The following is a 13757-nucleotide window of genomic DNA, read 5'->3' as shown; positions in this document are numbered from 1 at the left end:
TGGGATTTATTATGAGTCTCTGCTTATTTCTAAGCCCAAATGAGTAACTTCACGTTCAAAAACGAGCCCAAAAAGGCGCAACCCGCCACTCATTAAATTTTCAAGCGACTTTAAAAAAATGAAGCCCAAAGCCGTTAATAATAATCGGACTTGGCGACAGAAACTCAAAATAGTTCCAGTTTTTCCACCGACAAAATGCGCATCTCCCTCCATTGTTTACATTTCTGTTGCATAGAGACGTCGGTCACTTTCGACAAGGCAGCGTAGAGAAATACGATTAAATAACAAAAGAAGACAGTAACGCTTGCTGATACGCAAAAATGATTTTGATAAGTAACTGTAGTCTGACTACTGGATTTGAAATAGCAACACGTTAGATTACTTGTTACTGAAAAAAGTGGTCCGACGTCAATAACGTTACTGACATCACTGGCCAAAACATCCTTTAAGGGGGGAAACATTTCCACTGATCCCCGCTCCACACGCGCACCCCACAGTACCAACTTTTTCCTAAATCCACAGAGTTGATCGTGTGCGTAAAAGACGTTTCTCTCACATCAGTAGACAGCAAGCAGATATCTTTTCCGGTTTATTTTTTCCCTCGCACCGCGCCTCCCCTAAAGTGCTCTGGCGCCCCCCAGGGGAGGCGCGCCTCACACTTTGAAAACCGCCGGTTTAGATAAAAGGGAAGTGCATTCCTTTATTTTAAGAAAGCACGACACATTCACCCTCGTCGTCATTACGTAAACTCAGATGCAGAGACAAACCACGTGATTCAGCAAAAGCAAATTTACTGAATCATGTTTGCAATGATACCCAGTGACTGGAAGCTTAGCCATTTATTTGAATTGCTATCCCTATTGAGATCAGTTGACGCAGAATCCCAATCAAATCTTGGTCCAGATTTGACCCAGTGCCAAGTGGCTGAAGGGGTGGACTCCGGCTGAAGTGACCCAGCGGCTAAACCTCAGCCACTGGGTAACATTTCAAACTTCGACACAGTCCAGACCTCCAGGAAGCAATTGTTTCTCAATAACTAAGGGTCGAGACCCTTAGTATTAAACGAAGCATAAAACAAGTGGATGGTTTCTACCAGCAAGAAAGTGACCAGCAATAATTGTTCTCTGCATTTCAGTCAAGTCCGTCCGTCCATCCATTCACTCAAGCAAAGATATCAAATCATGACAGTGTTTAGTGTATTTTTGCTTTATGTGAAAATACAGTAAAGATTATTGCAATCTGACCCATGAAATGTTCAATTGAAAAAAGCTGACCTTTTCATCATCTTTGACCAAACACATAAAATGTGGGTTATATGTTCATTCAGTTTTAGAAGGATTACATGAACATGTGCATTTCTCACATTAAATGTTATGAGAAAACACACTTTAATGTTGAGATTAAATCCAGCCAGAATAAGATCCATCTCCTTTTTGTTTCCACTATATGCTATAATAAGCTTCCTGTCTGAGTGGAAAGAAAAGAAATATAATATCTTGACTGCAAAAATCTCAGTGGTGAAGCTAAACATGAGTGGTTCACACTGTCTGGGCCAGACACAAGTCAAGCATGAAAGAAATACTAGTATGTAAGCAGCTTTTTTTTTTTTTTACTTTAGAACATTTGTCAAGAAACATCATTTTGTATTTTGTTTTTCATTCCATCTCAATTTCAGAAAGAAATCTCTTGGGTCCTTAGCTTTAAATATTATCCTCTGTACATTCTGACTTTCTTCACCACAGCTCCACCTTGTGGCATTAGCTTGTTAACACATTGATTTTAAGACGATTTCATGGAAGATCTTAATTTGCTCATCTGCTCAGAGCCCCTCCCTTACCCTGTTGTGCACTCAATCAGAGTGAGATCATCCATTTAACCTTTCCTGTGGCGTGGTTTGAGTTTTGGATCGGATACGTGCTTGAACCATTAGCGACTCACCTGATTCGCCGGCAAGTTGCAGTCGCTGGGCAGCAGAGGGGACATCCACTCCTGAAAAAGACAAGAATGGAGGCTCGCCTTGCAGCAGGAGAAGAGCAAGTCTGAACACCCCAGAGTTATGATGGAATGGTTTAGATGAAAGCACATTCATGTGTTAGAATGGCCCAGTCAAAGCACAGGTCTAAGTCAAAAGAAGAATATAAGGGGGGGGGGGGACTCATCCAAAAGAGAAGACATACATTTTGAATATACAGTTAGGTCTGCGATATAACTTTTTCTGACTTTTTAAATACAGGAAACCTTTTCTAAACACTTCCCCACAGCTCTGATTGAAAATCAGGCTTTAGCTAAACACCCGGGTCACTTAGTAGCCCCAGAATCAGAATGTGGTTAAACCTACAAACACATCAAGGCCGTGTTCAGGAAGCAGGAAATTAACATTTACAATAATTCGGCCGTGAATGACAAAATCATTTTCCACTTGAAACGAAAATCGGACCGTCTCCAGATTTAGTGCGCTACGGTTTGTTTGCTAAGAGCAGATTAAACACATGCAGCTGGACACGCACGCTTCCCGACTCACTTCTGAACACTGCGGGGCTAATTGCGTTCGAGAGCGTGTGTTTATACACGCGGCACGATTTTCCACCATCGGTTTGACTTGATTAACAACTGTTTGTGTGTGTAGCTGCTGCGCTGATGAAAGCAAGGGAGCTGGTTCGGTCACCGCCGCATGGGCATTATAAAAGCACGAGAGTTTACACAACAGTGGAGCCCCGAAGTTGGCCTTCATTAGAGGGATTAGAAGCCTAATGTAAAACAATGTGCAAGTCTCTCAACCCGAACCCCAAACAACCTCTCAACAGGGTCCCTAAGCATTACCTCTCAGACTTCAAACGCTCCAGCTGTAGCCCCATGCCTTCTTTCATCGACCCCTATCTCGGAGTGAGGGCCTGCAGAGGATAATGGGCCGCATGTAATGCTGCAGCTGTGAAATGATTTATTGCTGGGTTAATTGTGAGGTGAGAAGAGAATTGGACCTGCGCGGTTCCAAGGCCGGCTCTGGGCTTCAGGAGGAAGTGCTGGTCCTTTCGTCGTTGCTGTTGGTGTCGATGTTTTCTTCTTGTGACGATCAGCTGCGTGCCGTCTGCATAACGTGACGCTGTGAGGGAAACCGAGATGGTTTTAAACAAAAACGAAATTGACAACGAGGGCTGGCAATCATTTCCCATGATTTGCAAAAGCACAAAATCTTGCCACTCATTTTTGGTCCAGTTTGTGTTGAAAATTTGTTAGCACATGTGAAAAAAAACGTATGAGTGACTTTTCAGCAAGATATAGGAGTGATTATCAATACAATTACTTGATGCTGAAAATCCTGCCAATAATTTAACTTATAACAAGACATTTTCCTCATGTTATGAGTGAAATAATCTGAAAGCGATTTAGTGCTTTTTCATCACTACTAAAGAACTGACTTAAAACAATCCCCCATGTCTTGCTGAAAAGTTACTTGTAAATTAGTTCTGTCTTAATCCAAGTGCAAAGAAAAAGGACCAAAAGTACTGGCTTTGCAGTGTGTGAAAGAAATCATGTAAACAGGTTTTCCAGCTTGACATGGATTTTCTTTTGTTGTCATTTTGTAAGAAAGAAAATAATGCCATTTGGTACTCGGATTTAGCGCACCGTAGAAAGAATGAAATGTTAATATAAGTTTCCAAACGTTTCTGCCTTACAGTTCTGAGGTGAGGAATCACATATTTAAAGGATTTCTCCGAGTTGCATATATAGTATGTCAAAATTGGTCTTCTGCCCTTTCATACGTATAGACTTGAAAAGCGGTTCAGTGTTTCTTCCCATGTTTCATGTTTCGTTTGTAGCGTTCGGGGCGTTGTGCAGTGTTGGATGGCTTGTGACCGGCGTTATTCATCCCACCCGTTTCACCCTGGATTAACTTTTAGGTTTGTCAGTGGCCCCTGGAATGCAACAGAAGATGGATCTACTTTCCAACATTGCTTCACCTGCTCTAAATGGATCCACATGTTAAACAGGACACTGTAAAGCCGAACAGGCATTCTCTCCTCTTCCCGCTCATTTTATTATTTTTTTTTTTTTTTGAGATTCGGGGAGCCACGTTTAGGTCGGGGACACAATGCAGAACCTTACATGGTTTATCGACCTGACGCAACGTGTCAAATGGAGTTCGGTGGGACGACTGTGCCGTGTTGCTGTCAATCTTTCAGGTCCTCACAGTTAAACCTGAGACAGACTAGAGCCAACTAAGGAAGAAGGTGTGGACAAAGAGCCTGACATGTTTTAAGAATGCAAGCTGTACTGTATGCCTAATTATCTGCAGTCTGTGTCTGAACACAGAGAAAACAGACACTTCTAAATCAGTATTTGACATAGACAGAATTACATGAGGAAGGAATGCATGGTATTTCTTAAGCCAGGGATGTCAAACTCCAGTCTTCAAGGGCTACAGTCCTGCAGTTTTTAGATGTGCCACGGGAGTTTGACACCTGTGTCTTAAGCTAATTAGTCATTTACCATTTCTCTTAAGGACACAGGGAAATCTGTGTTATAAGCCAGGAGGAGGGAAGCGACATTTAAACAGATGGAATAAGCAAATAGCAAAAAGTGATTTATTGTTCAGTCTCTCTTTTCACTGGGGAGAGATGTCAGGTAAAGTTAACTGAATTGCAAAATCCCAAACAAACCAAAACAAAGCCAATTCAAACTTAAACTCGGTGTCGTAAAGGGCGCAGCTATCAGTTTTCCTTTTAAATTGCGTTCAGGCTTGCAGCTCGCATAAGTCGCACTCTATGTCCAAGACCGAGAGGTGCGTCCAAACAGGAATGAAAGAATAGGTCGAGCACAAGTTGCTGAACAGTGATAAATATCCATGAACTTCAATAAGGAAAGCACAAGGAAAGCAGTGGGAAGACGTTCTGCAAATGTGGCTTCATGTGGCAAGAAAAACCCGATAAAGGACCACAACTCTATTTGACACATAGGGTCATTTTTAAGAAAACAAATTCCTGATATTACATCATCTTTGATGGATTTCAAAAATGATTCTGCAAACTGGTCTGTGTGAGAAATAAATTGTAAGACAATTATGTTTGACTCTTTCAAAATTCTTCGGAAAATTAATGCAACAATTTATAGCAACACAAAACCACATATTAAAATAAAGAGCAAATTTCATGTTCCCACTGTTTCCACAAGTTGTATTTAGGCAGATGTCCATTTGCATATTGCAGTTTAGAGGTGTTTTATCTGTATTGTGCCGTGTAAATTAGATTCACTGAAAATGGTGGATTCCACTTTGTACAAGACTGAGTTAATGATTTTACACCATGTGCTCCTCAACTCACACGGTAACATTTGCCAGCAGATAAAGCTCTCTTTATAGATGTGTTTGTTTTCTCTAAAACTGTTTTTATTTTTTCATTCCAGTCTGCAGTTTATTTATCCTTGCCGGAATACTAAAAGCTGAGATAATCACTGGGAATTTTTTTTTGCTTTTGAAACAATTATCAGCCTTCAGACTCATTAGTCTAAAAATCACTAAGCGTTATCCTTGATTGTGTTTAACAAGCAGCTGCACATTTCTCAAAAACGACTCACGAGGGCCTTTTGGCCAATCAGCAAAAGCTAATCACTCATTCTTCTCCAAAATATTAATGAGCAGACAGTTACAGCTACTGAACCAGAAAACCATCTGCAGTGTTGAAGATTAGGGCAGTGTTTCCCAATTCCAGTCCTCAGGGGCCCCCCTGCCTGCATGTTTTAGGTGTTTCCCTTCTGCCACATACCTGGGTTGAATCTTTGGGTGATTAACAGGCTCCTGCAGTACTTGGTGGCTGCAGAAGATGTCGTGCAATCGTTTGAATCAGCTGTTCTGGTATAGAGGCACATCTAAAACATGCAGGCAGGGGGGCCCCGAGGACTGGAATTGGGAAACACTGGATTAGGCCATCTCTCCCGCCTCACAAACAACAACTAGAAAGCTTGTGTGTGTATTGTGTATCGTTTGTCTGGGTTTTGTTTGGCTGACTTTGATCCGTTTATTGTCCTACGGTCCTCAAAAGCAGCAAAAAAGCCATGCAGGACTTAATAGAGTTGGAGTTTGGCCGTTACTGCAGTGACACCTGCTGGTAGAAAGTGGCTTTACACATACAGCTACATGAAAGCAGCACGTTTGACTGCTGCACATGCACCAATAAACAGTGATGTTTTATGTTTCTCTATACATAATATCGCTGATTAAGTGCTTTCATTAAAAAATAGTTAATCACAAAACAGTTGGCATTTTATTTTTGCTCAACACAATCTGGTAGTACAGTTGCAGTTTGGAGTGAATTAAGCAGAGACAACAGCAGCGAGGAGCAGGTCAGGGGAAACGCCGGTGTTTACCAAATTTCAGCCGGAGAAAGAACAGTCCTAATGGGCCAGATGCACCGATGATGCGATTAAGGACGTGTTCTCCATCACGTAGCGCCAGCAGTTCACACATTCTGAGATCTCTATCTGACGTAAAACACACAGCACGTGTGTGAGAGGAGGTGTATGTTATCGAAACTCTGGGCGCTCACTCTGCAAAGCATTGCTGCCTGGAGCTTCTAAACATGGATAACAACAGTAAAAGCTTGAGCTGGACTATTAAACATGTCTGTCCTCCTGTGTAGGCTGATGCTGTAGAGAGTGTTGATTTAATTTGATGGTTCTACTGTCTATAAAATTCCAGTTTCAGCTTGATTTCAGTAAGGGTTTTGTGGAAAACATGTGCAATAAGATACAATCAGCCTTTTAAAAGTTTCTATTTGACAGCACTTCTTTTAAATAGCGCAATATACAATGTCGTGCAAAAGCGTCCATGCCTTGTCCACCTTCGATTTTGCCTCGTTTCAGAGCAAAATGCCTTCAAAATTCACCTAATTAGTGAGTCAGAGTCATCTGAATATGTATAGAAATATGGCTGTTAAAGAACATCAGAGAACAATGCAGAAATACAAAATCTTAATCATTTTTGGTCTAGTTTCTAGTGCAAATATCTCAGTGCACTTGAAGTAAGATTAAACTAACTTAAATAACTTTCCAGCAAGATTTAAGGGCTCGTTTTACGTCAATATTGATTTAAAAAGTAGCCTTTGACTCCTAAAACATTTTTACCATTTTATAAGTACAATAATCTGCCAGAGGAGCCAGTGCTGGTTTTCATCAACAACAAAAAAATTATCATTATTAGATGTGGATGAGATTTTTGTTGTTTGTGAAAATGACACTAAAAGCAAAGATACCTTATTTACCTCCAGATGACATATTTGTTGCTGACTTACCACTCCATGCATACAAAGGGAATGTGAAATAAACCTGATCTAAACGTAAACCTGTTACACTGCACCGAATATGAAAACCTCGAGTGACTTCTTGCAGCACACTTGCAGTTTCCGTGCAATGAAAAGCTGACCTGACTTCCCTCAACCCACAAAGTCGATTTGCAAAGACGCAGCTGAGATTGATCGCTCTGTACGAGGACTGCACAAAGGTTTTCGGTTCAATAATGACAAATGTTTTCTCTGTTCGGCAATCCTCACTTCGTTTTGTCAGGCTGCTTGTCTACGGGAACTCAGAGGAACGAGTTCAGTCCCACGAGTCGGGTACTAGCGGTACTAGAAGGCAAGATATTTTTCAGCAAAGACCACAATCAATACCCACAGCTGCGCGCATGAAGGATTCGAAGGTCTTTCATCATGAACGGCTGTACTTAATCAGTCTTATGTTTATTCCTTGTCAATAATTGCTCATAGGTGTTTTAGAATACATGAACATCAGTGATTAATAGAATGTGTTCACTTTAGGTTAAATTCAGAGAAAACAGGCACAATCTAACAGCAGCTGGTTGCATTTTAACATGTTCAGATATGTAGGAATTAAAGTTTAATCGTTTGAAAGGTTTTTTTTTTAAGAAAATGTCAATTTTTCCAAGTTGTCAAAGCAAATTAAAAATCAGTGTGTACCAATTCTATAACACAACCTGTGTAACTTTTTGTTTGATTTTAGCACTTAGCCTTATGCAATTTATCTTTCTCTCTACATATATATGTTTAAGCAAAAAGTGAGGCAAAGATGATCAAATATGGGTTTTAAAAAAGCCCTGCTTCCATGGTAGCCTTAATTTAAATTCATTATATTACATCATTCACTGAATGGTGAGTACGAACAAGTCGGTCAATAAATCAATCAACTGAACGGGACTGCAACCATTGCGTTAAATGACTTAAATTCACATCTCGACGAACAGCCAGCTACTATTACGTGTTACCGGTTTGAGGGATGAAGCTGGAGTTATCATAGTAAATTTACTGTGTGTGAAATACAAAAAAAAATGATTATGTAGAATAGATTTCACATATATTTGGAATATGAATCTAAGTTTTTGACCTTTCTATTTTTCCCGCTGTGCTTGGAGCAGCGGTGTTTACACAGTAATGATACTTCGTAATTAGGAGAGCAACGTTAGTTTAGATAGGAGCTAACGAGGAACACGGACCAAGGACTAATTGCAGAATTAGCATTTACTTACAATTGACACAATATTAGATGCAAATCCTAATGGTAAATAGTCGTTTTTCAGGGAGTGCATTTACATGCATTTTTTTTTTATTGGTGTTTAAAATAAATGAGAAACTTTTTTTTTTTTTTTGGATGTTTTGATAAAAAAAAAAACTAATGACTGATTATTTCACACCGTACAAAGAGATTATGCAAAGAACGCCCTTCGTACAGTTAGGCTATGTGCCAACGGCTGCAGCCTCTGGACCTGTCCGTCTTCTCTTCTTCTTGAGCTTTCTGCTGGATTCGACGCCATCATCCCTGTTCCTTTTCTCCTCCTCTGTAAGGCCTCAAAGGGAGCTGTGACTGATTCACGACTAGCTTTTGTGGAACTGGTACAATCCAGACTGTAAATTATTGCTCGACCATCTGCGGGAGTACTCTTGGCTCGAGAAGAGCCCGGCTAACTGAAAGAGTTGGAGGGGGAAAAAAAAATGGAAGCTCTGAATAATAGTTTAACTACTGATGGCTTTGTAATGTCTCGCTCTCCTCAGCTCGTCTGTTCGGTTGGAAAAGTGTATTCCTGTGGTTAAGATTCTCAGTACACTTGAAGTACTGAAATCCAAAGATTTCATTGGCTTTCATTCCAATGAAATCTTTTTTTTTTTTTTTAAGTTGTAGTGATGCAGACAATTTCAGTAGAATCTTTTTTCTTTTTAAATCAATGCTTTTCAATAGCGTTTACTTATTTAGGCATTCATATCATTAATAAAGTAAAAGACCACACTTCAAAATAGAATATTAAGTTTAAAATGTGAATTAATAATGGCTAAATATTGATACCACTAAGCAATATGAAATTGTAGTCCAGCCTCCCATCTGCTCACATAAAGCAGTTAATGAGTATTGCACCATAAATAATTTAAGAGTCGTTATTAATATTGCAGTGGTTATCCGTCTTCTCATCCTTTCAAACTGTGCATTATTCATTATTAATGTGTACTTTACTTAAATGACCAATAACTAGGTTTCATAAATGGGGCATCTGATCAAATTTGTTGAAAGGTAACATAGTGGCTCATGGAATTTGGTTCCCATCTAAGAACATTCTGTTCTCCTTATAATGATGAGTTTTTAGAAGGGAAACAGTTGCACTTCCCATTTAAAAAAAAATAAAAAATCTTATTTGGAAAGCAAGAGATTTATTTTTATTTTTTCCATCTGATTCAGTGTGGACTGTTTGGTTCAGTAGGAGTATTTCAGTAGGATTTTTTTACACGCACGATTTACAAGATAACATTTTTTAACCTTTCTGGGATAAAGAAGCTGTAGCACACCGCGATACAACAGTCCCGATTTCTATCGGATAGTGAGGGAGCTGCAAATTAGGGTGATGGCATGGAGGGTTTCCTGAGAGCTCACCTCTAAAGACTAATCATCAAAATCCCTGGGAAAAAAAGCATTCAAGAAGCTGCTCGTCAATTACAAGAAAGTTTTTTGCTGTAGTGCCAATAATGAATTTTCCACTGACCGTTGAGGAGGGTAGAATTAGAATTAGAAAATGTCATTGCAGATGCAAGCTTCTCGGTTCACTGAAAATATCAATGAATCAAAAATTGTCAGGAATACTTTTGGGGTTTTAGGAATTAATAATAAAGACAAGTACGTGAATCACATCACACTGCTTTCAGAAAAATTTCCTTCCAACTGTGCAAATGACATGAAAGATGTCCAAATGTCAATAGTGACTATTTCTGTCCCCACCAGCAAATAAATCCGACCGCAGATACCCGTAAACTATTTTTAAATTAAAAGCTGTATCGTCTCTGCAGTTGGGTCCTGCAGAGACGATTCAAGCCCTTTGTATTGCTTTGTTGCTGAAAAATAAAATTACCGTTACAACATCAAAATGACAATCAGTACTTTCTGCAACAATAAGGCTTAGAAGTTCTTGAGATGTTCTTTGTGCGACACTTTCTTAATGAGAAACCTTTTTAATGGGCAATCAGTTCGGACCGAACCAGCCGGTATTAATTTGCATTAAGTAGCAGCGTTGCTTTCCAGTTACTGATAGACTTAAGCTGATGTCATGACTTTCCATTCCTCCAAGCACCTCCCTTTGTTATGTGTGCAATACTTTTCCCCCCATTAAATTTTATTGCACGTAATTTATGGACAGCTGTGGTTTCTTTGCACATCTGGACTGGATGGGTCGTTATCAACATCTCCTGAGAATTTCACGTCGGTAGCTCCTTTAAAAATAGACTTATTCAAAGAAAACGAGTAAAGCGAAAACGAGTTCATCTCGTTTTACCCGCTGCATCTTTTCCTACCTTCACAGTTGGTTTATTTTTGTCAGCGACTTGGACATTATTTCCAACTGCCATAAATCCCAGACTATTTAACTTGTAGTCCAGAAATTATGGTACCATGATAACTCTAGGGAAAAAAACAACATCACAAGCTGATTAGGCAACCAGGGGATTTTGTTATTTTGTTAACAAGAAAAAAAAAAATACACACTTTGAATATTTTTTTCCCCCAATCTTTAAATCAAAGGTGTACAACATTTAAAATTATTCCCAAACTAATGCAACCCTTCTGAGGAGTAAAAAGTCTCATTTTCAAAATTTAACAAATTAATCATCATTTAAAGGGAAATTCAAGCTTTGGTGAAATTTTAAGTCATAAAATTATTTGTAATTAAATGACTCTTGGTACAGACTGACATCCAGGTCAACAGATTTCAATCATAGCACCTCAGACACACAAAATATATTCGTACGAGACTCGCATTTTGTTGGCCTGGAGTAAAAGGCTTTTGACTAAACCGTCTAGCAGGGGCAATTTCAACACACTTGTAGGAACAGGTAAATGAAAGGTTAAATCTGGCATCTGTGGTACGTCTGGTGAGTGAATCAAAGTAAAAGGAAAATTTTGGTCTCTAAAGATAAATCAGTTTTTTCTAAAGAAACAGGGTTTTTTTGGGGTTTTTTTTTCCCCCACTAGGGGGTCCTTTTTGTGGGCTCTAGTGTCCCTTTTTTCATAGTAGGCTGACAGGAAAGGGGGAAGGACATGCGGCAAATGTCGTCGGGTCCGGGAATCAAACCCGCGACGGCCGCGTCGAGGACTGAAGGCCTCCAAACGTGGGGCGCGCTACCCTCTACGCCACCGGAGCACGCCCCTAAAGAAACAATTTAATCTGTCCTAGTCATGTCTGTCATTCCCTTTCTATCAGTAAGTGTAACACCTGCTCCTACCTTAATGTGACACTGGGAAATTTGAAACACTGTGTGCTGGTAGCACTGTAAATGACAGAAAAAAACAAAACAAGAAAAAAAAAAAACAGCCCAACCACCTGATCTTTAATATTTAATATATTTCATGGTTTTTGTCACCACTGTTACCAAATCCAGATGGTTTGGAAGCTAAACTGTGGAAAAAAAAAGGAAAAGATCTGTCCAAAAGAAAGCATCTGAACCCACCATTAGCATCAGTCCTACATTACACCTTATCGACATGCTACCTCTCAGCTACGCCTACGCCTCCCACATTAACGCAGCATGCTTGTACCGCAGCATCTGGATGGGATTTCTACAGTTAAATTACATCAGACCGTTTGGTCTTCAACGTTCTACAGCCTGCAGCCTGGTAAAACTAAACCGATAGGGCAAAGGAAGTGAAACTCATCACATGCAGAAGGAGCAAACTGTAAAGGGCATCGTGAGACTGATAAAAGAGGGACAGACAGGCAGCACAACTTGCTGGAAACGCCACAGCCAGGCCTCTGGGCGGTACAGGGGGAGGCCAGCTGAAGCAGGAATGAAATACGAAAGAGCTAAACAGAGAAATGCTTATGATATCATCCATTTCTCCTACACATTCTGCACATTTATTTGTTAGAATTTGTGTGAAACTAGTTTGTAAAACCTAATATTTTATACAGTTTTGCAGCAGTGTAATTGACTTAAAAAAAAAAAAAAAAGCAGCAGTGTCTAATTCTTACTTCCTGCCTGTATCAGATATTCCCCTCCTTCGTCCTGATTGGCCACCCGACTGGACAAGCAGCTGTTTGTTTACAGAAAAAAGTAAACATCCTTAACGGGAGTGTGACCATTTATCTGGGAAAAACAACTTAGTTCCAAAACAAGAGAGCAGAACAACAAGGCTTTTTACTTGTTGGTGGTGTGAAACCAAAAGCTGAATGACTACAAAAAAGAGTAACTAAAATATTGGGGTACCTTATTTTCATCCACTTTTATTTCTTGCTTCCTCCTAAATCACAGTTAAGTAATGTTTCTCCTCCTTTATAAGATCTGCAGTTTTAGTTGGTTAACTCAAATTGTTTAAATTTAGAAACTGCCTGAAGTCTCCTGCTTGGTACTGGGGTGTGGCTGTAATTTACCCTCCCCAGTTTAGCTTGGCAACATAAAACGGCTGTATTTTCTTTTATTGCACCCATGCAGTTCAATAGCACAAAAATGACAGCTATTTATATATAGACAGTAGTGGCAAATGGGTCCTCCTGCTGTTGGACCAGAAGGGACTCTCTGGTCGGGGTGGAGTCATCCAGCCCTGCCAGGTGACAATGGCGTCCTCTGCCTTCTATCAGTTTCTAAAATCACCTATTAATCTGTAATTTAATTTCAGACACAAAGCTGCTGCAGCTCGCTGGAGACCCTGCTGCTTTGTTTCTTTTATTTAGGCCTCAGTACTGTGCACTTTCCCTTCCCATTGTGGTTCTTTAAATTTTAATTGTCTTTTTAAAACGTGGAACAATAAAATGTAACTATTTTTCTGGTGGAAGAAAGTCTTTGTTCTCATTGGTTACGAACCTTAAGAATTTTACTGGAGATCTATTTCCTTGGGCGCAATCCCCAAGGTGGGGTTGTGACACGCTCTGGTTCCGCTGCTTTGAGGGGCAGAGTATCAGATTCATACCTTAGTGCTGCCACACTTCATGTTTCTTTGACGAAGCTCACCTGTGTTCGTCTCTTTGTTCAGATCCCATTCAGGAGAGGCGTATGGGAGTGACCATGGTAGCGCTTCTTCTTCTTCTGTACTAAAGCGGCTGGCAAGCGAGTTTCAGGTGCATACCGCCACCTACTGTATATGAGTGTGTAGCAGCACTACTTTACATCCATTACTACGCAGCACTTCCTGTTTCTATAAGATTTTGATGGCATCAGTTGCATCTTTGGATACAAGCAAATTTAGTATTTTCTGTTTTATGTAGTATTTTATATTTCTCTAAAGGA

General features: G+C 39.9%; 1 long non-coding RNA gene across 2 annotated transcripts in view; it reads right to left on the bottom strand.

Moving 5' to 3' along the window:
* The window catches only part of LOC122835243, a 98754-nt gene extending 85205 nt beyond the window's left edge, over positions 1 to 13549 (bottom strand). Inside the window, exons 1-4 of one of the 2 annotated variants that reach the window (XR_006371290.1) lie at positions 13482 to 13549; positions 2979 to 3100; positions 2821 to 2891; positions 1939 to 1989 (exon numbers count right to left, since the gene is read on the bottom strand). This is a non-coding gene — a long non-coding RNA (uncharacterized LOC122835243). Of the gene's footprint in view, positions 1 to 1938; positions 1990 to 2820; positions 2892 to 2978; positions 3101 to 13334; positions 13461 to 13481 lie in introns of those variants that run through there. The other variant, XR_006371289.1, reaches the window with a different exon arrangement.
* Positions 13550 to 13757: the final 208 nt, after the last annotated feature.

The sequence above is a fragment of the Gambusia affinis genome, linkage group LG08 (genome assembly GCF_019740435.1).
Source record: "Gambusia affinis linkage group LG08, SWU_Gaff_1.0, whole genome shotgun sequence".
In the NCBI taxonomy this organism is placed as follows: domain Eukaryota; kingdom Metazoa; phylum Chordata; class Actinopteri; order Cyprinodontiformes; family Poeciliidae; genus Gambusia; species Gambusia affinis.
The sequence above is the reverse complement of the archived record's forward strand: the minus strand, read 5'-3'. Positions and strand labels throughout refer to the sequence as shown.